This window comes from Pleurodeles waltl, chromosome 11 (genome assembly GCF_031143425.1).
Source record: "Pleurodeles waltl isolate 20211129_DDA chromosome 11, aPleWal1.hap1.20221129, whole genome shotgun sequence".
NCBI classification, from domain to species: domain Eukaryota; kingdom Metazoa; phylum Chordata; class Amphibia; order Caudata; family Salamandridae; genus Pleurodeles; species Pleurodeles waltl.
The window spans coordinates 929,780,385-929,807,267 of record NC_090450.1 but is presented as its reverse complement, the minus strand read 5'-3'; the positions used below and the strand labels follow the sequence as shown (position 1 = coordinate 929,807,267).

The following is a 26,883-nucleotide window of genomic DNA, read 5'->3' as shown; positions in this document are numbered from 1 at the left end:
TCTCTGCCTAATTAACTGATTTGAACTCTGGCCAATGAGGCAGGAAGGGCTACAGAGCTCAACTCTCCTCAGAGATCAAATCCCAGAATTTCAAAGCTCATCAAGAGCAAATCATGAAATGGCAAAAGGTGAGTCACCCTTAAATCTTTAATTATACCAAACACTGAAAAACTCTAATCACAGGAAAGTAACTACAGCATTGCATCTTCCATAGAGTCAAATGCTTGAATTAAGATTAAAAAAGCACTAACACAGAGACAGGTGGTATCTGGGAATGTGGGCCACCTTGTGCAAAGAGGTTTTGTAGCACTGACTGTCCCAATGTCAACTTAGCTCTGGTCTGTACATTAAAGTAGTAATGCTTGGCAAAAGCAAAAGTCATCCTCCAAATCGCTGCTCCATTTTTCTCCCTCAAAGACACTCTGTCAAAGACAGTGTTTGTAGCTGCAACGCCTCAGACCACACTACAAAAACTGATTGATTAATTGTTTGAAACAGAGGTCTGCCCATTACATAATGGTCCGTAGAGATGCACAATGTAATCCTCTTTGACAACCGTTGCTTTGGCAAGGTTGCTTACTTGGTAACCTGGCCAAAGGAAAGTTGATCAGATTCCATGTATTATGTTAACAAAGCTTAATGTAGCACATGATCACTAATGGATTCTTGGCGCTGAATACATAGGTTCCATGCACTTGCATAAATGGGGGAGCATGAATGAAGACATGGTTAATAAGTTATAATTTGGCTTGTTTGAAAAAACGCATTTCAAAATGCTTCCTAAATGACTTAACCTGAGTATCAGCACAAAGTTGACCTGGAAGAGATAATTATGGCACATGCACAGAGAAACTGTGTCCTCCTGTTCTTTCTTTTACACACCTAGGCGTTATCAAATAATTAATAAGTATGAATGCAGGGTGCAAGAAGGTTCATATCATGGGACAGCATAGCAACAAATGATGGTACCATACTGACTGGTGCCTTTTAGGTTAAACAAAATGTTTTAGATTTAATTATTTGCTTCACCAGAAGCCAGGGCAGTTGTTTCAGCTGTTTTATGGGATCTCTTGGGCACTTTAAAAATCAAGCTTGATAAAAATGATGGAGGGTTGTGAGCTCTTAAAGGTGCATGCCAGTTTTCATTTTAGCAGAGTTGCATTCTACAAAGCTACACTTGTATTCCTTTTTAGGAAGAGTCAGCTACTTTTAGTGACTTTTTTATTATTTTTATTTTATTAGTAATATTTTGGCCTTTTAAAAGTAAAGTTATGAAATTGGCCATTATAGCCTATTTTATAGGCTGCAAAAACATTTATTGTCAATTGAAAAGATTTGGCCTTCTTGGAGTAAGGCGAAAATTGAAGATGAAAGAAGTTATATTTAAAGAAGTGCTCCGAGATCCCACATATGGGCGGGACTATTCACTGCTTATGATTGTCAGTGGAGAGTCCTTGAAGGAGAACTGACAGTAACATAATTTCTGTGTTGTGAGCAAGGCAGAACCGAGCCTGTAAAGGTTCAAGATAATAAGAGGTCTGAAGATGACTGTAAATACTATTTCTCACATGAACAGAACAGAAGAAATTCCCTGTCACCGGTAGCCTTTCCGACATGGTTTTCCTGGCGGTGCTACTGCTGCGGAAACCATGGTGGAAAGGCGGCTCCTAATACTGTTGGCGGTCTTCTTTGGACCGCCGGGTCGGAGATACTCATCTTCGTCCCGGAAGGACCAACTGCCCTGGCGGTATGAGTGGGGATGTGACAGGTTAGCAGAGGCCAACCCGCCACAGTCTTCACCACCAGCCTGTTGGCGGTGAAACTGCCACCTTTGCCCTGGAGGTCAGAAGACTGCTAGGGTCATAATGACCACCTAAATGTCTAGAGTAGGTCTAAGATGTGTCTTTTGCAATGTGATGGACTTTGGATTGCTTGTAAAAGATGTAATGAAACCATCAGTTTCTAAAATTCTAAATCCTTAAAGCTTGTTCTAAGACCATAGGCCCAATAACTAAAATATCCAATTTCCATTAGCTGGGAAGGGCTAATCGATAATGAGCACACCAATTTACAGAACCCTTTGGGAGAGTCCACTGTGTATTTTGATGGACAATATGTAAGAAAGAAAGTTTATGAACTACTGGAGAGTTTCAATCTTAGTAATAGCATATCAATGACTGGGAGTGTCTCCACTTAAAGGACCAAAACATGAACATGGCATCTCAGCTACAATTTATAAGATAAAAATGATTTGTGTTACCTCCCTCTCGCACAGGAAATCCTTTGTTCTGTCTTCCTCTGCGTGAGCTGGTCAAGCAGCAGGAGGGCAGAAACCTGTCTGAGGGGTAGCAGCACTGCGGGCTGCCCAGACAACCCCAGAAGACGAGTAGAAACAAAGCTGGGGGTCCTCTGAGGAGCCCCAATTGTGCATGGAATCATACAACCAATACTGGCAACAGTACTGGGGTATGAGTCTGACATGTTTGATACCGAACATGCCCAGGTTCGGAGATAACATTATGTAGCTGGACACATACACGGGTAAAATGGCTTCTCCACAGCAAGGAAGTCCAGTGTAATGGAGTTGGAGCTCATAGGGGCACCTCTGCTCATGCAGGGGTGCCCTGTCATGCAGGTACCTGTACCCTGCCCTCTGAGCTAGGAGGGCCTACCATAGGGGTGACTTACAGTGACCTGGTGCAGTGACCTGTAGTGAAAGGGTGCATGGACCTTCTCATGCAGGCTGCAATAGCAGGCCTGAAGACACATTTTGCATGGACTCCCATTGGTGGCACAATACATGCTACAGCCCATGGGGGAACTCCTGGTGTCCCAATGCCCTAGGTACCTAAGCACCATATACTAGGGTCTTATATGGGGGGCACCAGTCTGCCAATTATGGGGTGTGCTAAGTACTAAGCAACCCAAATTAGAAGAAGAGAGCAGTCACTGGGGTCCTTGTTAGCAGGATCCAAGTGAAAACAGTCAAAACACACAGAAAGCAGGCAAAAAGTGGGGGTAACTATGCCAAAAAAGTTGGTACTTTCCTACATAACACCCCCCCCCCAAACAAATGGCAATACGACTAACCTTGCACATTTGAGTCTTCATTGTCTAAGTAGAAATATCTGGAGAGTCCAACTGCACTGGAGTCGTTACTCTGAGGTCTATGTTCCACTGTATAGTCCATTCCCTGTAGGGATGTGGACCACCTCAAAAGTTTGGGATTTTCACCTTTCCTTTGTTTTAACTATAGGAGGGGCTTGTGGTCTGTTTGAACAAGGAAGTGAGTGCCAAATAAAGATGGCTTCAGCTTCTTCAAAGCCCAGACAAACGCAAAAACCTCCCTCTCTATGGCTGACCAGCACTTTTCCATGGGGGTCAACCTTCTGCTAATGAAAGGTACAGGTTGGTCTTAGCCCTCTTTATTCAGTTGAGATAGGACTGCTGTTATCCCCACCTCAAAAGCATCTGTCTGCACAATAAATTGCTTGAAGTAGTCAGGGCTTCATAATATAGGAGCAGAGCACACGGCTAGTTTAAGGTCATTTTGTGGCAGCTAGCTGTCCACAAAACTTTCTTGGGCATTCTTTTTAGATGTGAGGTCATTTAAGGGGCTACGATCGAGCCATAGTTCTTAACGAACCTCTTGTAGTACCCTGTCAGGCCTAAGAAGGCTCTGACTTGGGTTTTTGTGGTAGAGGGCAGTCCAATTCAGGATGGTCTGGATTTTGCCCTGTAGTGGTTGGATCTGGCCTCCACCTTCCAGATGGCCCAGATAAACCACTTTCCCTGCCCTATCTGGCACTTTGAGGTCTTGATAATGAGACCTGCTCTCTGCAGAGCCTACAATACATTCATAAGGTGGACCAGGTGACCCTTCCAGGTGGAGCTAAAGACAGCTATATCATCTAGATAAGGTGCACTGAAGCTTTCCAGGTCTTGGAGAACTTTGTTCACCAACCTCTGTAATGTGGCAGGTGCATTCTTTGTCCAAAGGGCATCACTGAAGTGATAGTGCCCAACTTGAGTGGAGAATGCAATTTTTGGTTAGGCATTGTCTGACAACTTGATCTGCCAGTAGCAGCAGTCAGGTCAAAAGTGCTCAGATACTTGGCAGAAGCAAGTGTATCTTTGAGCTCATCTGCCCTTTGACTGTGTTCACTGGGATCCTGCTAATCAGGACCCCAGTGACTGTGCTCTATCCTCTAAATTTGGTTGCTGGTAAAGTTTTCTTCCCACAATTGGCATACTGGTCCCCCCATGTAAGTCCCTAATATATGGTACCTAGGTACCCAGGGTATTGGGGTTCCAGGGGATACCTATCGGCTGAAGCAGTTGTTCTGCCACCCGTAGGGAGCCCATACAAAGGGTTCTGCAGGCCTGCCATTGCAGTCTGTGTGAAACAGGTGCATACACCCGTTTTCACTACAGGTCACTACACTTAGTCACTATAACTCACCCCTATGGTAGGCCCTCTCAGCCCAGAGGGCAGGGTGTAGGTACCTGTGAGTGAGGGCACTCCTGAACTAGCAGAGGTGCCCCCACAAACTCCAGATCCATCTTCCTGGACTCTGTGAGTGCAGGGACACCATTTTACGTGTATACTGGACATAGTACATAGTATCATTATGTAGTTGGACCTATGTCCAGCTACATAATGGTAACTTCGAACCTGGGTATGTTTGGTATTAAACATGTCGGAATAGTACCCCAATACTGTTCCAAGTATTGGAAGTATGATTCCATGCACTCTGGGGGCTCCTTAGAAGACCCCCCAGCATTGCTACCCCCAGTCTTACAGGGTCTTCTGGGCAGCCCAGCTGCTGGCACCACTCAGATAGGTTTCTGCCCTCCTGCTGCTTGATCTGATCAAGCCCGGAGGGCAGAACAAAGGATTTCCTTTGTGAGAGGGAGATAACACCCTCTCCCTTTGGCAATACGTGTGACTGGCTTGGGAGGGGTAGCCTCCCCAAGCGACTGGTTTGCTTTGAAGGGCACATTTGGTGCCCTCTGTTCATGAGCCAGTCCACATTGGTTCAAGGGCCCCCAGTCCCTGCTCTAGTGCGAAACTGGACAATGGAAAGGGGAGGGACCACTCCCCTGTCCATCACCACCCCAGGGGTGGTGCCCAGAGCTCCTCCAGAGGGTCCCTGGGTTCTGCCATCTTGTTTCCAAGGTTGGCAGGGAACTCTGGGAGCATCTGAGTGGCCAGGCAGGTGACGTCAGAGCCCCCTTCTGATAGGTGCTTACCTGGTTAGGTGACCAACCCCCCTCTCAGGACTATTTAGGGTCTCTCTCTTGGGTGGGTCCTCAGATTCGGCTTGCAAGATTCCAGCAGGAATCCTCTGCAACCTTTGCTTCGACTTTTGGCCACTGGAACAGCGATTGGACCCTCCAGGAAATGATAAACGCTGCTACAACGAAGAACACTCTTCTGCAACTTTGTTTCCATGTCTCCTGCCAGCTTTGCAACATTTTCCCAGGCGTGCATCCTCCAAAGACTGCAACTCTTCAGCCTGCACAAGAAGAAGAAGGAATCTCCCTTGGAGTGAAGGAGTCAATTCCCTGCAACCGCAGGCAACTACAGCAAGCGACGACCAGCTGCGTGGATCTCCTCTCATCTTGAGCTGCATGGATCCTGTATCAAGGTGGTGGTCAGGAGTAGTCCCTTTGGTCCACTCTGCCACCTGTCCAACTTTGGTAGAGGTAATCCTTGGCGTTCCCACGTAGGACAGTACCCCCGTGCACTGCGCCTCTTGCAGATGCCAAGGCTTGTTTGCATCTCCTCCAAGGGATCTTCAGGTGACGTATAGCACCAGCCCCCAGCACTCCATTTTGCAAAGCACAGCCTCCTGCGTGGTTCTTCTGTGGCGTGGGATCCTCCTTTGTAGTCCTGTGTGGGCTTCTTCTGTGACTCCTGTGTCCCCGTCCTGTGGGACTCCTGTGGGTGCTGCCTCTGCTCCTGTGGACTCTTTGCGACACTGAGGGCCCTCTGTGACTGCCCCTCCCGGGTTGAGTCCTCCTGGGCCTTGCTGGTCCTTGGCAGCACCTCCTTTCCACTAACCGCGAGTTTGCCTTTGCTAAGGCTTGTTGGTGGAATTCCTGCACCAACACCCATCTGCAATCCTCCTTCCAGCGTGGGACTTCATCTGCATCCATCAGGAACTCTTCTCCGGCTCCAGGGCTGCAGTGATGACCTGTTCTTCATCACTGTCGACCAACTCCTGTATCCACAGCTGGGTGGGTAGTAGCTCCCATTCCTCTTGGAGTACGCTGTGACTCTTGGACTTGGTCCCCTCTCTCCACAAGTCTTCTTTCTTCAGGAATCCACCACTGGTATTCTTGCAGTCTTGTGTGGGTGTCTTCTTTTTCTTCTTTGCCTCCTGTTTTTGGGTGGTTTGGGGGAAATCCAGTGTTTAACTCCTGCATTCCTGGATGCTGGGGGGTACTGTGTTACTTGCCTCCGTGGTTTTCTAGTACTCCTAGCTGCCCTCTACACATTTTACTTCCTAGGTGGGGGTACCTTATTCGCATTACATTTCTTTTTGTATATCGTTTGTGCTCACCCTAGGGTCACTATTGGTTATTGCTATTTGCACTGTTTTCTAACCTTTTCTATGCCTGTTTCTGATTACTAGTGTATATATTTAGTGTATTACTCACCTCCTAAGGGTGGGTTGCCTTTCTAGTATTTTGTGGTGATTTGTTCCAAAAATAAAGTACCTTTATTTTTGTACAACTGTGTGTTTTCTTTCCTTTGTGTAAGTGCAGTGTGACTACAGTGGTACTTCATGAGCTTTGCATGTCTCCTAGATAAGCCTTGGCTGCTCATCCACAGCTACCTCTAGAGAGCCTGGCATCTAGACACTGCCTACACTTCAAGAGGGGATACCTGGACCTGGTATAAGGTGTAAGTACCTTTGGCACCCACCACACACTTGGCCTGCTTCCTACAATGAGCATCTGGTTTAGGCACAGTATTGAGACCCCTGTAGTCCACACAAAACCTCATCTCCTTTTTACAATTTTTGGGGCAAGGACTACATGACTAGCCCAGGGGCTGTAAGAGGGCTCAATAACTCTCAGATCTAACCTCTTTTGCACCTCAGATTTGATGCTCTCCCTGACATGATCAGGTTGCCTGTAAATGTTACTTTTCTCAGGCAAGCTGTCGTCTGTGTCAATGGTGAGCTCACAATATGTGGTTTGACCAGGGGTCAGGGAGAACAGTTCAGAGAACTGTCCCAGGAGGTTTCTGCAGTCATCTTTTTGTGACTCAGAGAGGCTGTCTGCAAGCACATCCCCCATCTACTGAGCCATCTACTGTATTGTAGGAGAAGAGGTCAGGGAGAGGGTCACTCTCTTTTTCCTGTCCCTCATCAGTGAACATAAACAAGGTCATGTCCGACCTGTCATAGTAGGGTTTCAGGCAGTTTACATGAAGCACCCCGTAGGTGACCTCACCCTTTCTCTCCACAATAGTGTATGGTCCACTCCATTTGTCTCCAGGTTCCATGACCAACACATTCTGTCCTGGCTGGCTGGTAAACAGTCAGCACAGTCTTGCCATTGTTTTTGCAACTCTTGACTGGCCTGAAGGTTTTTGGAAGCCATCTTCATGTACTTGGCCATCCTAGATCTGAGGCCAAGTACATAGTCCACAATGTCCTGTTTCGGAGACTTGAGAGGTTGCCCCAGCCTTCTTTTACGAGAGCAAGGTGACCCCTAACAGGGTGTCCAAACAGAAGTTCAAATGGGCTATAGCCTACTCCCTTCTGAGGAACCTCCTTATAGGTAAAGGAGGCAAGGTAACAGGACATCCCACCTTCTTCTGAGTTTCTTAGAGAGTCCCATTATCATGCCTTAGAGTTTTATTAAACATCTCAACTAATCCATTTGTTTGAGGATGGTGAGGAGTGGTGAATGTATAAGTGACACTACACTCCCTCCACATGGCTTTAAGGTAAGCAGACATGAAGTCTGCACCCTTGTCTGATACCACCTTTTTAGGAAAACCCACACTTGATAAAATTCCTAGGAGGGCTTTGGCCACTGAAGGAGCTGTAGTGCTCTAATGAGAAACGGCCTCTGGATATCTGGTGGCATGGTCCACTACCACCAGTGTAAACCTTTTGGCAGAGGCTGTTGGAGAGTCCAGAGGGCCAACAATATCCACCCTAACCCTCTCAAAGGGCACCCCGACCACTGGTAGTAGAACTAAAGGGGCCTTTGGAGTGCCACCTGTCTTGACAAGTGACCCAGGAGCGACGAAACTCCTTGGTGTTTTCTGACATATGGGGCCAGTGAAAGTAAGGAACAAGCCTGTCCAAAGTCTTGCTTTGCCCCACGTGGCCTGCAAGGGGAATATCATGTGCTAGCGTTAACAGGAACTCCCTAAACGTCAGAGGAATAACCAGTCTCCTGGTAGAACCAAGTTTAGGGTCCCTTGCTTCTGAGTATAGGAGGCTGTTATCCCAGTACACCTTATGGGTGCCACTGATATACTCTGCCTCTTGTGCTGCAGCTTGCTGCCTTAAGCTCTCCAGTATGGGACAGGTTTTCTGTTCCATGCTGAGTTCCTCCCCAATGGTGCCCCCCTGCACCCAAGAGCTCAGTTGTGTCAGCTTTGAGCTCCTCTGGTGTCGGTTCCACCCAAGGAGTAGATTAGTCTCCCTCAGGAGTTGAATCCTCACTGGAGGCTGGAGCAGTAGGTAACTTTTTACCCTTTCTGCTCTTTTGCTTGGGAGCCTCCTGAGCCATTGTTCCAGGCTCCAGGGCTCCATGTTCTTTTTGTTTCTTAGCCTGTGTTCTCGTGAGGGCAAAGATATGCCCAGGAATGCCCTGAATTGCTGCATGGGTCTCCAATTGCACTTTAGCCCAAGCTAAAGTCTGTAAGTCATTACCTAGCAGATATTCTACAGACAGATCAGAGGACACTACAACCTTTTTAGGGCCAGTAAACCCCGTTTTCCCCCCCAGCTAAAGTCAATAACTGCCATGGGGTGGCACAAAGTATTATTGTGAGCTTCAGTCACTTGGTACCTGTGATCAAGTAGGTGTTGATCAGGAGACACCATTTTTTCAGTCACCATAGTGCAGAGGTCTTCAATTTGTGGGTCGCGACCTCCAGGGGGGCCGGAGCCCTGGAAAGGGGGTCGCGCATTCCCCCAGCAGATCGTTAACTTTCATTGATTGAGTCTCCTGTGCTGTGAAAGCTAGCTGCACAGACAGCTAAAGAAGCCATTGAGCCTGCTTCCTGAAGGAAATGTAAATGTGAGTTAGGAGTTGATCTGCAAATGTAAAGGGTAAAATAAACAAATGTAAAGGATGCTTTGGAGCCGGTTCTGGCTTTAATTGATCAAATCAGTCACAGCTATGCGATGACAAATATTTGTTCTCTTTGAGTGGTAGTGCGAAGAGTTAACAACTGGGCAGTGAAATGTGTGCCTTTAATTGTGATTGTATATACATAGAGCCAGAATTATGCTGGTCTTGCACCGTTCCAATGCCACATTAGAGTCATTTTTTTAACGCTAATGTGGCATTGGAAGGGGAAAAAAGCTACATCATATTTACATAATAGCGCAATGCTTGTATTGCGCCACTTTGTAACCCCTTGTGCCTAATTATGCCTGCGCCTGGCATAATGTATGCAAGGGTGGCATTCCGGTGCTAGGAGGGGCGGTAAAAATGGCGAAAAAGAATCTATGAGATTCCTTTGCGCCATTTTTATCGGCATTGAACGCCTGCTAAATGCAGGCATTAAAAAGAGGCTTCGATTGATTACAATGGGCCTCTGGGTGCTTTGCAGGATTAGCGCCATAACTTTTTACGCTAATCCTGCAAAGCGCCAGACTAGCATAAAAAATTATGACGCTGCCCAGATTTACAAAATCACAAACTGGAGCAGTGCCAAAACCTTACGCAGGCGTAATGAGGAGAAATGTTTTCATTTCGCCTAGTTTTTCCTGTTTCCATGTGTGTCACACTGTGCTGCACACATGGAACAAGGAAAATACCTTTCAGGATTGTTTTTGTTCAGGAAGGTGCCCCTTCCTCCACAAAAACAATCCTGCCTACATTGGCGCAAGGCAGCAATTTGTGCGCCAGCGCAGAGGGAAAGGGCATGAATGCACTGTATTTCATAAATACTGTGCATTCCTGCCCTTTTATATTGGCGTCGGGCAGGGTAGCCAGAAGACTTGCGGCACTGCTCCACGCCAATTCCTCATAAATGAGGACCTTTGTTTTTTGCAACACCCTTGACCACGCCCCCACACTCACGACCTTTGGTTTGCTAAACACTGTTTCATATTATTTCCTCACCGTAAAAATGATTTGCAGTGGGAATTGGGGATGTTTATGATTGTCGATGATGAGGAGTACCAAGTTCTAGAAATTTTTGTAAGGAGTGGGTCCTTATCCCTAAAAAACTTTTGAAGGGGGTCCCGGCATCAAAAAGTTTGAAGACCTCTGCCATAGTGACACTGGCGCTTCTGTCCCTGTAGGCCTCAGCCTCCATACCATTGATTAAGGGGTGCTACCTGTACTTACCCATGTTAAGAGGTCAGGCAGCTAGGGTGGCAAAGTCAATGCCTCCATCAGAGACCAACACATCCGCAGTGGTCTCCCTGACTAGCCCAGATCCCAATACAGTCCCTAAGGTGAGCCCAGCTACACTTTTGGACTGACTACTACTATTGTTATTACCACCACCACTGCTATTGCTAGGGGCACTACAGGTAGAAGTGTTATTAGTAGTGGTGGAGGAGTTGGTGCCTTTCTTAGGACAGGAGCTATCCCCTGCCCTGTGGCCTTTGTTTTTACAAATGTAGCACCAAGGTTTCTTTAAATTTGAGGAAAAGGATTCATTCCCACCCCGGAAGGAGTTTTGTGGGCCTGATAGAGACTCTTTAGTTTTATCTTTGTCCCCACCCTTACCTGCTTCCTTCTTTTTGTGGTCATCCCCTGCATGAGTTTTTCTACGCACCCTGGTGCAGACACGCTTGTCTACCTTCTTTCCCAATTCTTGGGGAGAAGTCAGATCAGAATCCACCAAGCACCGATGCTGCTGATTAGCTATACAGTTATTCAAAATGTGCTATCTTAGAATCAAATTGTACAAACCCTAGTAGTCACTCACTTTGCTCCCATGAAACCAGCCTTCCAAAGCCTTAACTGAGCAGTCAACAAAATCTACCCAATCTTGGGAGGACTCCTTTTTGGTTTTCCTGAACTTAATCCTGTATTTTTCGGTGGTCAAACCAAAACCCTCTAACAGTGCACTTTTGAGAGCTGTATAATTGTCTGCAGCTTCCTCTCTGACAGCGAGGAGTTTGTCCCTGCCTTTGTCACAGAAGGAGAGCCACAGGATTTCAGCCCACTGCCTTTGAAGGACCTTTTAAACTTTACAGGCCCTATTCAAAGCAGTGAACCATTTGTAAATGTCATCTCCCACCTTGTAAGCTGGGTCTATCCTGCTCAGTCTCCTAGAATCATAAGAGTTCTCCCTGATTCTGGTACCTCTGAAGCTATGACTGCTGCCACCATGGGGTGCTAACCCCAAATCCTGTCTTTCCCTCTCCACTGCCAAAACCTCCCTATCTAGGGCCAGCTGTTGCTCTGCAGCCTCAGCTTGTCCTCCCCCAACCTCCGTTTCCTAAGCTCCCTGGCTAAGGAAAGTTCCCCTCAGGTGGAGCAGTGGGTCCCCTCAGATACTGATGAGACATGAGTATGGACAGAGAAGGACCAACCCTCTAGGAGTAAAGGTGGGCCTAATGTCATGACCCCACCTCTCGCTAGCTGTAGTGCTCCTAACAGGGCTGTGGTGTTCCCCAGGGTTGGCTTTAGTTGCTTTCTAGGGTGTCCACCCCCTCAGATACAGAGCCAATTAGCAGATTGGCATGACCAGATCTCCAAATTTGAGACCTTTTCAGATGTGAAAAGAGTACAATTTATAGAAAGGGGTGGCGAGAGAATCGGTGAGGAGTCTGCAGGCTAGATAGAGAATCCAACAGAACGATAATTACAGAAGTTTAGTAACTTGTTCTTCTGAAAGATCCTTCTAACTGCAGACTCCCCACCTTGCGAATGGATATCATGGCAACACTTCCAAATGTTGTGGGTATGTAAACTGGGTCAAACTAAAAAGTCCTGTAGGACCGAGGGGTGACATACCCTTTTCAATGGACCAGACTGTTGAGGCAGTAATGCTTCAAAATGTGAATACCAACCCTGTATGACAATGTCCAGGACAGGCACTCCATCTGCTAACACAGTGGTAGCAACTTTGGTCCTGGTACACTGAACCCACATGCCTTCTTCTTAAGGCTGTTCCAGAAAACCCTATAAGTAGCATATTGTCCACTCAATGTTCCTTAGGATTATAGATATAAAAGCTTAGTGCACTATTAGGGTCTAAACAATGGAGTCTCTCTTCCTCTTCAGAGGGATGATGTAGGACAAAGAATGCCGTAAGTGCTTTTGGGTAAAAAGCAGCTTAGGTCCTCAACACCAACTTTTCTGGGGAAGAAAAGTGGTACAAAAAGCAGCTCAGGTCCTCAACACAATAAGGTGGGTTGCGGAACGAGCCTGCAGCTTGCTGACACACCTAGCTAATGTTATGGTGATGAGAACGGCTGTGTGCAATGTCAGAATGTCTCAAAGTAAAACTGTGCAGTAGATTAAAAGGGGTGCACATAAAAAAAGTGAGGACTAAACACAAGCCCAACCGATGCATCATAAAGAGTTTTGGCAGACACAAATCTTGAAAACCTTTCAAAAAAGCTAAAAGTAGCCCTTAGCAGTACCCTAAGCAAGTCCCTGCTGGGCTAGGGAGAGAACAAACCACAAAACTCCAGACAACTTTGCTTGCAATTTGACGGGTGCCACATCAATCCACAAATTTGTTCTATTGATTGATGTACACCGATTTTGTGGAGGAATGTCTTGCTGCCAATACGACATTAAAGGCTTCATTCAGAAGGCCAAAGGAGGTCAACTGCCACCACTCAATCTCCAAGCATGGAGATGCAGATTGTATAGGGCAAAGTGCAGTGTCCCGCCCTGCTACTGCAATAGATGATTGTCCATAAGTGGCAGTTTGATCACAGCACAGATGTGTGCTTTCAAGAGTTCCAACTATCACACTCTCCTGGCCCTATCTGGAGCCACTAGAATGACTTGGGCTCAGTCGCTCCTGGTCTTCTTCAGAACTCAGGGCAGAAGAGGCAGTGGCATTAAGATATACAGGTGTCCGAAGCTCCACTCTATATGGAAGGCGTCTCAGAGACAGAGAGCTGCTTTGGAAAATCCAACGCACAGAAGTGCTGACATTGCATGTTTTAGGTGGCAGCGAAAAGATCAAGCCATGGTTTTCTTAATTCTTGGAAAACATCCTTCAGGGTAAACTTCTATTCGCAATCTGCTAACCGCCTCTGAATGAGTTGTTGGCCCTGGCGTTCCTTGGCGGTCCAGCTACTTCAGAGGTGCCAAGACTCTTGATACAGGACCCACGACTGAACTCTGCCTTGCCTGCTGCAGTACCACATGGTGGTGGTGTTGTCCATGATCACCTGCACCAGCCATCCTCTGATGGTGGCAGGAAGGTCTTCAACATCAAGTGAATTACCCTCCACTCTAATGTGGCTAACAGACGCTTTTGATCTCCAACTCCCCTAGGTGGCTTCCTGAAACCAGCAGTAATGCATCTGTGACCACAATCAACTTTAGGCGGGGTAAGAAGAGGGGCCTGCACAGACCCAAGTGTGATCTTGCAACAACCACTGTAGATCTTTTGCAATCTCCTCTGATATCTGAATACAACCTAACAGATTACCCAGATTTTGTGTCTACAGGGATTTGAGGACCCTCTTCAGAGCCTGGGTGTGCCACCTAGTGTATTTGGCCAGCAGGGTGAAGGAGGCCAACAACCACATGGGCTACAGATACCTCTGCACTGAGGTTCAAGACTGAGGTTGACAAATTGGGCCATAGCTGAACGACTTGGACTGTACACCAGGGGAAAGGCACAAAAGACTAAAGCATACAGAATAGCTACAATGAAGGGGAGAGGCTGCAAAGGAGTCAGGTGTTACTTTGGCACGTTGATAGTGAACCCTGGCATTGTTCACTGTGCTCTGCAAGTGGTTGATGACTGCCTGGAGTGAGCCTACATTCAGCAGTCAGTCATTAAGGTAGGGGAAGACTAGTACCTCGACCTCTGAAGGTGTGCTGCGACCATTGCCATCACTTTCATGAACACGTAAGAGACGCTGGCAAGGCCAAAAGGGAGCACTGGGAACTGAAAATACTCCTGGCCCACTATGGAACGCAGGTTGTGCTAATGAGGCATCTTGTGTTGCTCCGCATCTTCTGTATTACCAGTTACTCAACCCCCCCTCATCTACAGTTTGACATTTATCTAAGTAATAACATGTCCTCTCTTGCAATCGGAGCAAAATTCGCAATAAAGTGCATACATTAGTGAAAAGAAGTGACAGAACACAGTAATCCAGAATAATGTCCCCTCATAGTGCTTTGGACGTTGATGGTCTTCATAGCGACCAATGCAGCTGCTACCATAGTTTGTGGTTAAAGTGTTGAAGTAACAATGAGGCTAAAAGAGTGGAGCTATTGTTCATATTTCTTCTCATTACAGCCTCTTTATCTAATAGCAGCTTGTAGCTTTTATGATGAATTTTGTGAAAACTGCAATAACTTGTGGACATTCGGCTTTTAGACAAAACAGTAAGGCATGACTGTAAGGAAATGCCTCCTTGGCATGGTTACCCCCTAATTGTTTGCCTTTGCTGATGCTAAGTTATGATTTGAAAGTGTGCTGGGACCCTGCTAACCAGGCCCCAGCACCAGTGTTCTTTCCCTAAACTGTACCTTTGTCTCCACAATTGGCACAACCCTGGCATTCAGGTAAGTGCCTTGTAACTGGTACCCCTGGTACCAAGGGCCATGATGCCATGGAAGGTCTCGAAGGGCTGCAGCATGTCTTATGCCACCCTGGGGAACCCTCACTCAGCATATGCACACTGCCTCACAGCTTGTGTGTGCTGGTGGGGAGAAAATGACTAAGTCGACATGGCACTCTCCTCAGAGTGCCATACCAACCTCACACTGTCTGTGGCATAGGTAAGTCACCCCTCTAGCAGGCCTTACAGCTCTAAAGCAGGGTGCACTATACCACAGGTGAGGGCATAAGTGCAAGAGCACTATGCCCCTACAGTGCCTAAGCAAAACCTTAGACATTGTAAGTGCAGGATAGCCATAAGAGTATATGGTCTGGGAATTTGTCAAACGCGAACTCCACAGTTCCATAATGGCTACACTGAAAACTGGGAGGTTTGGTATCAAACTTCTCAGCACAATAAATGCACACTTATCACAGTGTACAATTTATTGTAACATACACCCAGAGGGCATCTTAGAGATGCCCCCTGAATACCTACCCGACTTCTAGTGTAGGCTGACCAGTTCCTGCCAGCCTGCCACACACCAGACATGTTGCTGGCCACATAGGGAGAGTGCCTTTGTCACTTTGTGGCCAGGAACAAAGCATGCACTGGGTGGAGGTGCTTCTCACCTCCCCCTGCAGAAACTGTAACACCTGGCGGTGAGCCTCAAAGGCTCACCCCTTTTGTTACAGCACCCCAGGGCATCCCAGCTAGTGAGATGCCCGCACCTCCGGCCACTGCCCCCACTTCTGGCGGCAAGGCTGGAGGAGATAATGAGAAAAACAAGGAGGAGTCACCCACCAGTCAGAACAGCCCCTAAGGTGCCATGAGCTGAGGTGACCCCTGCCTTTAGAAATCCTCCATCTTGAGGTTGGAGGATTCCCCCAATAGTATTAGGGATGTGCCCCCTCTCCCCACAGGGAGGAGGCACAAAGAGGGTGTAGCCACCCTCAAGGACAGTAGCCATTGGCTACTGCCGTCCCAGACCTAAACACACCCCTAAATTCAGTATTTAGGGGCTCCCCAGATCCCAGGAAATCCGATTCCTGCAACCTGAAGAAAGAAAAAATAAGAAGGACTGCTGACCTACAAGACTGCAGAGAAGGAGGAAGATGACAACTGATTTGGCCCCAGCCGTACCGGCCTGTCTCCAACTTCGAAAACCTGCTCCAGCGACGCATCAGACAGGGACCAGCGACCTTTGAAGCCTCAGAGGACTGCCCTGGACTACAGGAACAAGAAACTCCACTGAACAGCGGCACTGTTCAAAACCAGCTACTTCTTTGCAACAAAGAAGCAACTTCCAAAGACTTCAGGTTTCCCGCCGGAATCGTGAGACTCTACACTCTGCACCCGACGCCCCGGCTCGACCTGCAGAAAACCAACACCTCAGGGAGGACTCCCCGGCGACTGCGAGCCTGTGAGTAACCAGAGACGACCTCCCTGAGCCCCCACAGTGACGCCTGCAGAGAGAATCCAGAGGCTCCCCCTGACCGCAACTGCCTGTAACAAGGGACCTGACGCCTGGAACCAACACTGCACCCGCAGCCCCCAGGACCTGAAGGAACTGAACTTCGACGCAGGAGTGACCCCCAGACGACCTTCTGCCTTGCCCAGGTGGTGGCTGTCCCAAGAAGCCCCCCCTGTGCCTACCTGCACTGCCAGAGTGACCCCCGGGTCCCTCCATTGAAACCTATACAAATCCCGACGCCTGCTTTGCACACAGCACCCGACTGCTCCTGTGCAGCTCAGGGTGTGTACCTACTTGTGTCCCCCCAAGTGCTCTACAAAACCCCCCTGGTCTGCCCCTCGAGGACGTGGGTACTTACCTGCTGGCAGACTGGAACCGGAGCACCCCTGTTCTCCATAGGCGCCTATGTGTTTTGGGCACCTCTTTGACCTCTGCACCTGACCGGCCCTTAGCTGCTGGTGTGGTAACTTTAGGGTTGCCTTGAACCCCCAACGGTGGGCTGCCTATGCCCCAGGACTGAGACTTGTAAGTGCTTTACTTACCTTCTAATCTAACCTTCACTCAACTCCCCCAGGAACTGTTGATTTTTGCACTGTGTCCACTTTGAAAATAGCTTATTGCCATTTTTACAAAGACTGTACGTGATATTGCTTTCATTCAAAGTTCCTAAAGTATCTAAGTGAAGTACCTTACATTTAAAGTATTAACTGTAAATCTTGAACCTGTGGTTCTTAAAATAAACTAAGAAAATATATTTTTCTATATAAAAACCTATTGGCCTGGAGTAAGTCTTTGAGTGTGTGTTCCTCATTTATTGCCTGTGTGTGTACAACAAATGCTTAACACTACCCTCGGATAAGCCTACTGCTCGACCACACTACCACAAAATAGAGCATTAGAATTATCTAATTTATCCACTAATATACCTCTAAGGGGAACCCTTGGACTCTGTGCACACTATTTCTTACGTTGAAATAGTATATACAGAGCCAACTTCCTACAATGACAGCAGGTTCAGTTAAAAAGGTTGTGCAGCGAAGAAAAAGTTACTTACCTTCGAAAATGCATTATCTGGCACAGACTCTATCTAGCTGAAGATTCCTTACCTTAGAAATTCCTGGCGTTAGCTTGGAATCTGGAATTTGTTGCTGAGAAGTACCCTGCACGTGCCCTCGAGTGGCATCGCACTGATCGTGTGGCATCGTCGTTTGAGCCATCTGTGACGTCACGGTCTCCTATAAAGGCACCACCCTGGTGCGTGTACATCAGCCCTTTTACCCACAAACTTCCATGCCAGAAGCGCAGAGTCATGGATAGAACCAACAGTTTGTGTGTGCAAAAACAAGGGCCTTGAAAGGGATAAACCCTAACCCTATTTAGAAATATGCGCAGTGGGGAGACATGGGTGGGTGTAAGGAATCTGCAGATAGAGTTTCTACCAGATAATGTGTTACCGAAGGTAAGTAACTTGTTCATCTGATAGAGACTTCTAGCTGCAGATTCCTTACCTTAGAATAGATACACAACCCATAATCTCCTGGCAGTGGGCTGTGAATAGATCTCCTTTACACTAGAAAAGTCCTGCAGGACCGAACGGGCAATGTGTCTGTCTCCCCGGGCCTGATTATACAAGCAGTAGTGTTTGGTAAAAGTGTGCAAGGTTGCCCACGTTGCTGCCTGACAGATATCCAGGACTGGAACTCCTCGTGCTAGCGCAGTGGTAGCAGCCTTGTCCCTGGTGGAATAAGCCCTCAAGCCCTCTGGAGGCTGCTTCTTGGCCTGTGCGTAGTACATTTTAATGCAGAAAACGACCCAGCATTAAATGGTTCGTTTCTGCACTGCCAGACCCTTCTTTGCTCCCACGTACCTCACAAAGAGTTGGTCATCCACCTGGAACTCTTTTGTGTGGTCAAGGTAGAATGACAATGCTCTTTTTGGGTCCAGTCGGTGGAGTTGCTCCTCTTCCTTAGAGGGATGTGGTGGAGCAAAGAAGGTGGGCAGGGCGATATTCTGACCCAGGTGAAATGGGGTCACCACTTTGGGTAGTTCTGAGTACCAGTTTGTCTGAGAACAAAGTGAGATACGGTGGCTTAGATGAAAGAGCCTGCATCTCACTCAGCCTCCTGGCAGATGTTATTGCCACTAAGAAGGCTGTTTGGATTGCGAGCAGCCGAAGAGGACAGTTGGGTAAAGTCTCGAAGGGAGCACACAAGAAATGTGAGGACAAGATTTGAGGCATAACAAAGGGCATGGGGGGAACATATGTACAAGCCCTTTGAGGAATCTATGTACAATGGGAGATTTGAAAAGTGAAGGCTGATCAGGCAGCCGAAGGAATGCTGAAAAGGTAGAAAGATCACCCTTGAGAGTACCCAAGTCAGAACCCTGGTGGACAAGGGACAGTAAAAAGAGAAAGATGCCAGAAAGGGAAGCAGAAAGATGATCAATAGATCTTTCTTTCTGTACAAAGTGTTTTTAAAGGCAGGCGTATACCGTTTATTGGAGGGACGCCTGGCTGCCAAGATAACTTTACAGACTTCCGGAAGAAGGTCTAAAGCGATCAACCTCTACCATTCAATCTCCTCCCATGAAGGCGCAGAGTTGACAGGTTCAGGTGGAGAACTTTCCCCTGCTGCTGTGACAGAAGATCCTCCTGAAGGGGCAGCCTGATCGGAGGATCGATGTTCATTTTCAGAAGCTCGGGATACCAGACTCTCCATGCCCAGTCCAGAGCCACTAGGATTACTTGGGCCTGGTAGTTCTTGGTCTTCTTGAGAGCTCTGGACAGAAGTGGTATGGGCGGAAAATCGTACAGGAGGCCTGAACTCCAGTCGCAGCGAAAAGCATCACTGAGTGATTGCCGCCTTGGAAACTCCAATGCGCAATACTGCTGACACTGTGCGTTCTCTGCGGAGGCGAACAGATCTAACCAAGGCTCTACCCACTGCTGAAAGAGTCCTTGCACCAACTATGAATGAAGTCGCCATTCCTGATCTGCTAGGCATCAATGGCTGAGTTAGTCCGCCCTGGCATTCAGAGAACCTGCCAGGTGTTGAACCACCAGGGTTATGCCCTGCTGTTCCAGCCATGTCGAGACACGCAGAACCTCCTGACAAAGTGTCCACGACCCCACTCCACCATGCTTGTTGCACTACCACATTGCGGTAGTGTTGTCCTTGACCACCTGCACCATCTTCCCTTTTACTACAGGAAGAAATGCTTTCAATGCCAGTCTGATCGCCCGGAGCTCCAATACGTTGATATGCAGTCCGGATTCCACCAGAGACCAGAGGCTTCTGATCCCCCACCTCGCCCAGATGGCCACCCCATCCCAGAAGTGACACATCTGTCACCACTGTGAGATCTGATTGGGGAAGGGACAGGAGTCTGCCTCTGACCCAATCGCAGTTCACTAACCACCACTGCAAGTCTTTTGCAGTTCCCTCTGAGATCGGAACCGTGTCGCTGACATTCCCCTGATGCTGTACCCACTGGAACTTCAGGTCCCAATGCAGAGCTCTTTTATGACATCTGGCATGTTTGACTAACAGGATGCAGGAGGCCGTGAGGCTCAGCAGCCTCAGATTCTCTCAGTGACATCCAGGATAGAGGCCAAAACATTAGTATGATAACCTGAATATCCTGGACTCGCTGCTCGGGAGGATAAGCTCGAAACTGCACTGTGTCCAGAACAACTCCAATAAAAGGGAGCTACTGAGAGAGAGTTGGGTGTGACTTGGGCACGTTTCTAGTGAACCCCAGCAAATGCAGAAGGTTTGCTGTAGTCTGAAGGTGGGTGACGAGAGCCTGGGGCGAAGGAGCCTTCAACAGCAAGTAGTCGGGGAATGGAAGACTAAAATCCCTAACCTGCGCAGATGAGCTGCTACCACCACCATCACTTTTGTGAACACCTGAGGGGCACTGGTGAGACCGAAGGGGAGCACAGTAAACTAAAAGTGCTAGCAATGTGAAAATACACATCCTGCAAGTCCAGCGCTACCATCCATTCTCCTTGGTCTAGGGCAGGCAAGATCTGAGCAAGAGTGAGTATCCTGAATTTCTCCTTTTTGAGGAAGAGATTGACGTCCCATAGATCCAGAATAGGGCAAAGACCCTTGTTCTTTTTGGGAATCAGAAAGCAGCGGGAATAACAACCACTGCCTACTTCTGACATTGGGACCCTTTCTATGGCTCCCATGGCCAAGAGAGCCACAACTTCCTTGCAGAGCAGGACTAAATGATCCTCCATCAGCCGTTCTTTTAATGGAGGCTTAGAGGGAGGGAAAGACTGGAAGGGGAGGGAATAGCCCTTCTGTATGATCTGCAAGACCCATTTGTCCAATGTTATGGACCTCCAGTGAAGGAGATGAAATGGAATCCTCCCTCCAACTGGACACAAGTAGTCTTGTAGAATCATACTCAGAGGACTTGGGCACTGTAGAGCAGGGGGGCTGAGTGGTGGTCGGCCACTAGCAAGACCCTCTGGGTCTGAGAGTACCACAAACTTGTCCTCGCACTGGATGTTGAGTTGACGGAGGACAGTGCCTGATTTGTTGGTGGCGTGGTACCACACCCCTTATGAAGCCTCGAAAGGGGCAAAAGGCAGACTGCTGGCAAGTGGGCCCCGAGAGGCCCAAGGATCTGGCCGTAGCCCGAGAGTACTTGAACTGCTCAAGTGCTGAGTCTGCCTTTTCTCCAAATAGGCACAAGCCATCGAAGGGCGTGTCCATAAGGTTTGCTTGGAAATCCCCCAATAAGCCAGAGGTACGTAGCCAGGGCCACTGTCGAAGACCCAGACCTACCCAGCGAGTCGGCTGTCTCCAAACCACACAGTATTGTAAACTTTGCTGCATCTCTCCCATCTTTAACAGTTTGTGAGAGAGTGTCCTGCATGCCCTCTGGGACCTGAAGCAGCACCTGTGCCACCATATCCCATAAAGTATGGGAAAAATGGCTCAATAGGCATGAGGTGTTTACAGACATCAATGCCAGGCTGGAGGAAGAAAACATTTTCTCTCCAAGCTGATCCAGCCTCTTGGATTCCCTATCCCGGAGAGCGGAAGGGAAGGCACCATAGGAAGTGGACGTCTGAACCACCAGGCTCTCCGGGGCGGGGTGTTAGGTGAGGAAACTAGGAACATTAGGAGCTGACTTATGGCGGCAGCCGATTGTCCTATATACAGGAGCTCCCATGCTGGGCTTGGAACACGTCCCCAGCAGGACATGTGTAGGAAAATGGCTCCCTGTTGCAGTTACCCCCCACTTTTTGCTTGATATTGATGCTGACTTGACTAAGAAGGGTGCTGGGACCCTGCTAACCAGGCCCCAGCACCAGTGTTCTTTCACTAAAAAGTACCATTCTTTCCACAATTGGCGCACCCCTGGCACACAGATAAGTCCCTTGTAAAAGGTGCCAGTGTTACCAAGGGCCCTGTGTCCAGGGAAGGTCCCTAAGGGCTGCAGCATGTGTTGTGCCACCCCACGGGACCCCTCACCTAACACATGCTCACTGCCATTGCAGATTGTGTGTGTTGGTGGGGAGAAAAAGGCAAAGCCGACATGGCATCCCCCTCAGGATGCCATGCCCACAAAATACTGCCTGTTGCACAGTGTAGCCATATTAAGTATATGGTCTGGGAGTTTGTCAAAATGAACTCCGCAGCTCCATAATGGCTACAATGAATACTGGGATGTTTGGTATCAAACTTCTCAGAATAATAAACCCACACTGATGCCAGTGTTGGATTTCTTACAAAATGCACACAGAGGGCATCTTAGAAGATGCCCCCTGTATTTTACCCAATCCTTCAGTGCAGGACTGACTGGTCTGTGCCAGCCTGCCACTGAGACGAGTTTCTGACGCCCTGGGGTGAGGGCCTTTGTGCTCTTGGATGCCAGAAACAAAGCCTGCACTGGGTTGAGGCGCTTAACACCTCCCCCCGGCTTCCTATTATGATGCCCCAGGGCACTCCAGCTAGTGGAATTGCCCGCCCCCCCGGAAACAGCCCCCACTTTTGGCGGCAAGTCCAAAGGAGATAATGAGAAAAACAAGGAGGAGTCACCTACCAGTCAGGACAGCTCCTAAGGTGCTCTGAGTTGAGGTGACCCCTGCCTTTAGAAATCCTCCATCTTGGTTTAGGAGGATTCCCCCAATAGGAATAGGGATGTGCCACAGGGAGGAGGCACAAAGAGGGTGTAGCCACCCTCAGGGACAGTAGCCATTGGCTACTGCCCCCCAGACCTAAACCCCCCCTAAATTCAGTAAATCCAGAGCCTAGGATATCAGATTCCTGCAACCTACACAAAGAAGAAGGACTGCTGACTTGAAAGCCCTGCAGAGACGACGGAGACGACAAATGACCTGGGCGCAGCCCTACCGGCCTGTCTACAGACTCAAAGAACCTGCACAGCGACGCATCAGACAGGGACCAGCGACCTCTGAAGACTCAGAGGACTGCCCTGAACCGAAGGACCAAGAAACTCCAGAGAACAGCAGCACTGTTCACCAACAGCAACATTTTTGCAACAAAGAAGCAACTTTTAAAGAACTCACTCTTCCCGCCGGAAGCGTGAGACTTCACCCTCTGCACCCAACGCCCCCGGCTCAAGCTCCAGCGAACCAACACTGCAGAGAAGACTCCCAGGCGACTGCAACCTTGTGAGTAACCTGAGACTACCTCCCTGCACCCCCACAGCAACGCCTGCAGAAAGGATCCAGAGGCTCCCCCTGACCGCGACTGCTTGGAACAAAGAACCCGACGCCTGGACCAGGCACTGAACCCACAGCCCCCAGGACCGAAAGGAACCAACCTCCAGTGCAGGAGTGACCATCAGGCAACCCTCTGCCTAGCCCAGTTGGTGGCTGGCCCGAGAATCCCCCCTGTGACCTGTCTGCATCGCCTAAGTGACCCCCGGGTCCCTCTATTGCTTTCAACAGCAAACCCGACGCCATCTTTGCACAATGCACCCGGCCGCCCCTGTGACGCTGAGGGTGTGTTTTGTGTGCCTGTTCTTGTCCCCCCCAGTGCTCTACAAAACCCCCCTGGTCTGCTCCCCGAGGACGTAGGTACTTACCTGCTAGCAGACTGGAACCGGAGCACCCCTGTTCTCTATAGGTGCCTATGTGTTTTGGGCCCTTCTTTGACCTCTGCACCTGACCGGCCCTGTGTTGCTGGTGCGGTGGCTTTGGGGTTGCCCTGAACCCACAACGGTGGGCTGCCTATGCCCAGGAAACTGAACCTGTAAGTGCTTTACTTACCTCAGAAACTTACCCATACTTACCTCCCCCAGGAACTGTTGATTTTTGCAGTGTCCACTTTTAAAATAGCTTATTGCCATTTTAACCTAAACTGTGTATATTACTGCTCTAACTGAAAGTTCCTCACTTACCTGTGTGGAGTTCCTTGCATTTTATGTATTTACTTCAAATCTTGAATCTTGTAGTTCTAAAATAAATTAAGAAAATATATTTTTCTATATAAAAATTATTGGTCTGGAGTTAAGTCTTTGAGTGTGTGTTCCTCATTTATTGCCTGTGTGTGTACAACAAATGCTTAACACTACCCTCTGATAAGCCTACTGCACAACCACACTACCACTTTACCACTACCACTACTATCTGTCACTTCGAGATAGTATATATAGAGTCAACTTCCTACAACATCAGTGAGGGCTTCATTAAAGGGTAACATTGTTCTGATGTGGAAAACCCCGGCTGAAGCACCTCAGTCAGGAGGTCAGTCCTGACTGGCACCGTAGGTAAATCTAGATCCAAGACCTCAGCTAGTAGATGAAGCTCCCTCCTCCATAGCCACAGTAGGAGGTCAGAGCACACCAGTATCTGGAGAATTATCTAGCCCACTGGCTTCCCCTAGTCCTTTATATCAGTCCATATGCTCCAAACCATATTCTAAAGGGTCATGGGATCACTCCCATTCTTCATCTGTATCTGGCTGATCAAAACAAGCCTCAGGCACTGATCTGGCCCCTGTCGGTGCCGTCAAAGTCTGAATCGGCATCGTACGATTTTGTTCTGGCCCCTGATCATCTGGAAAGAGGATGGGGCTCGCACCACCAGTGGGCACGAGGCACATGGCGTTGTAAAACTCCTTGAGCTGAGCAGGGGTCGTTCTGAATCCCAGAAAAACAGACCCGAAGTCAACCCTGGTATCGGTTCCGCGGAACCATGCCTGGAACGTCGACGTTCCCGAGACGCCTCATTGGCCAACAGGTGTGGCCAAGTCGAAGTCCACTTTGACTTATTTTCTTTTCGTCCCAAGTGCCCGGAGGAGCTGGAGTGCGAGGAAGAGGACTTATGACTCCTGGAGTGGTCCGCGATCTCCTCTTCGATTGGGACCGTGACCTTCTAGGAGTTGCGCCAACCGAAGTTGACTGCCGGGCTGCCATGAGCTTCAGAGACTGCTTTCAAAGCCTTCGGGCCATGGTCCAGCAGTCGGAACACAACTTCAAGTCGTGGTCTCTGTTGGGGCACCACAGACATACCTGATGGGGGTCCGTCACCGACATGGCACAATGGCATGCAACACACGGCCTGAACCCCGTCTTTCTCATCTTTCGCACAGACTTGAAAAAAACGTCGACAAAATTGTCAAAATAAGGCATGCCAAAAAAAGCAGAGGGTAGCCCAAATCCGAAACCTGTGCTTACCAGCGCAGAAGGAAAAGAACTGTTGTGCGCCGTGTTTGTGCCTTTATAGGCGACCATGACATCACTGACGGCTCCAACGACGCCACATGGATATGAACGACGCCACCCAACAACGCACGCAGGGTACTGCTTAGCAAAAAATTCTGGATTCCAAGCTGACGCTAGGAAATTCTAAGGTAAGGAATCTGCAGCTAGAAGTCTCTATCAGATGCCCCTAGGTTCAGTTAGCAACTTGGGACAAATTGAGACAATGTGAGTCAGACTTTACGTTTCAGAAAGGAAAAGCCTGCATTTAAAACTCAAAGATTTTCTTGTCCATCTTGGCGATCAATCAGTTTGGCCCAAGCCGAAGTGTGCTTGAAGGAACGTGATTTTGATTAAAAAAGACATTAAGATAGTTAAGCATGGTTGCGGGAGCAGTTGTTTGTAAGAATCGATCTCTGGCCAAGCATGGCTTCTTTTACTAAAATTTCACTTGTCCCTCAACCATGAGATCTTCTTTGTTTGCTTATTTAAGCATGTTAAAGCATGTTTTAAAGAGGACATGCAAGAGTTTTGCTTCCCACAGATCGTTTGCCTCGAGGGTATTCATAGCCAGATCAGAAGCATGTGCCCAACTGTTTGTTTTAGGAGTTGCTATTCAGATTTCTTCCCATATTTTGGCATGCAAAGTTGACCGGTTAGCTAGCTTTAGTTATGGCAGATGTGTACTTAAGTAAAGAACCATGTTGTACTAGTACTTGGTTTAGGAGACCAAACTCCAGCCACACTTGTGCCAGTGCAGTGCTTCATGACAGGTGAAAAAGAATGTAAAATGTTTTGCTTTGGGCAGAATTAAGCGAGTCCCCAAGCTTCCCCAGAAAGGCAACTGAACCAAAGCTAATTGTTGGGAGAAGTTTGGCATTTATCACAGCAAGAAGGAGAGGGCCAAGGTAGGACTTTGCAGTTTGCAAAGTAAGGATTGAAAGGCTGTAATTAATGAGGCGGTCTTTGGCTTTACTGAATTTAGATGTAAGCTGAAGGATAGGCGCACCTTCAGCAAAAACACAGAGATATTTATAACAAGTGCGTCTTGAGACCTGCAGTCTACCCAATAGCCTATTACCTTTATGTCAAACCTTCCTTCTAAATACTACAATCTGAGTTTTTGTGAGGTTCACCACATTTCGTTTTTGGCACAATAGTCATAGAGATTGTTTAAGAGCTGATGTCTCTCAGGTTTAACAGGACTATATCATCACAATGTCCCAGTTTTGGTGGATATGATTTGGCATCATTGAGGTGGGCACCTAGGTCTGATATAAAAGATTGAAGAGCAATGGTGCTAGGACACACCCTAATTTCGGGCCACTTTTAACTCCTATTTTGGAAGACAAGTCATTGTTTGCACCAGGTTTGACAATTGCCCAGTTGTTTGAAGAAAATAAGTTACTTACCTGACTGTAACTGTGGTTCTCCAGTATTGTTATCTCATAGGTTCACACGCTTGAATCATTCCCCGTCGTCGAAGTGGGAGTCCCACGGTACATAGAAACTAGTAGAAAAAATGTCTCCTTTTTTTCATTGAAGTCAATGGCAAAAATACATCCACTTTCCTAGCTTATTAGCTTCATTAGGAAAGGCCCAAAGTTCAGCCAATCAGGCGCGACCACCCCTTCAGAACCCCCAGCACAGAGGCTCAGTCTCTCAGATTTTCCAGCACTAGTGAATTCAAAAGAGAGAGATGAAAGAGGTGAGCCTCCATGGGGAGGAGGGTGGGTTGCATGTGAATCTATG

General features: G+C 48.1%; 1 protein-coding gene across 1 annotated transcript in view; it reads right to left on the bottom strand.

The window, feature by feature from the left end:
* Nucleotides 1–26,883, bottom strand: part of DNAH10 (dynein axonemal heavy chain 10) — a 1,282,131-nt gene that overhangs the window by 481,495 nt on the left and 773,753 nt on the right. The window lies entirely within an intron of this gene.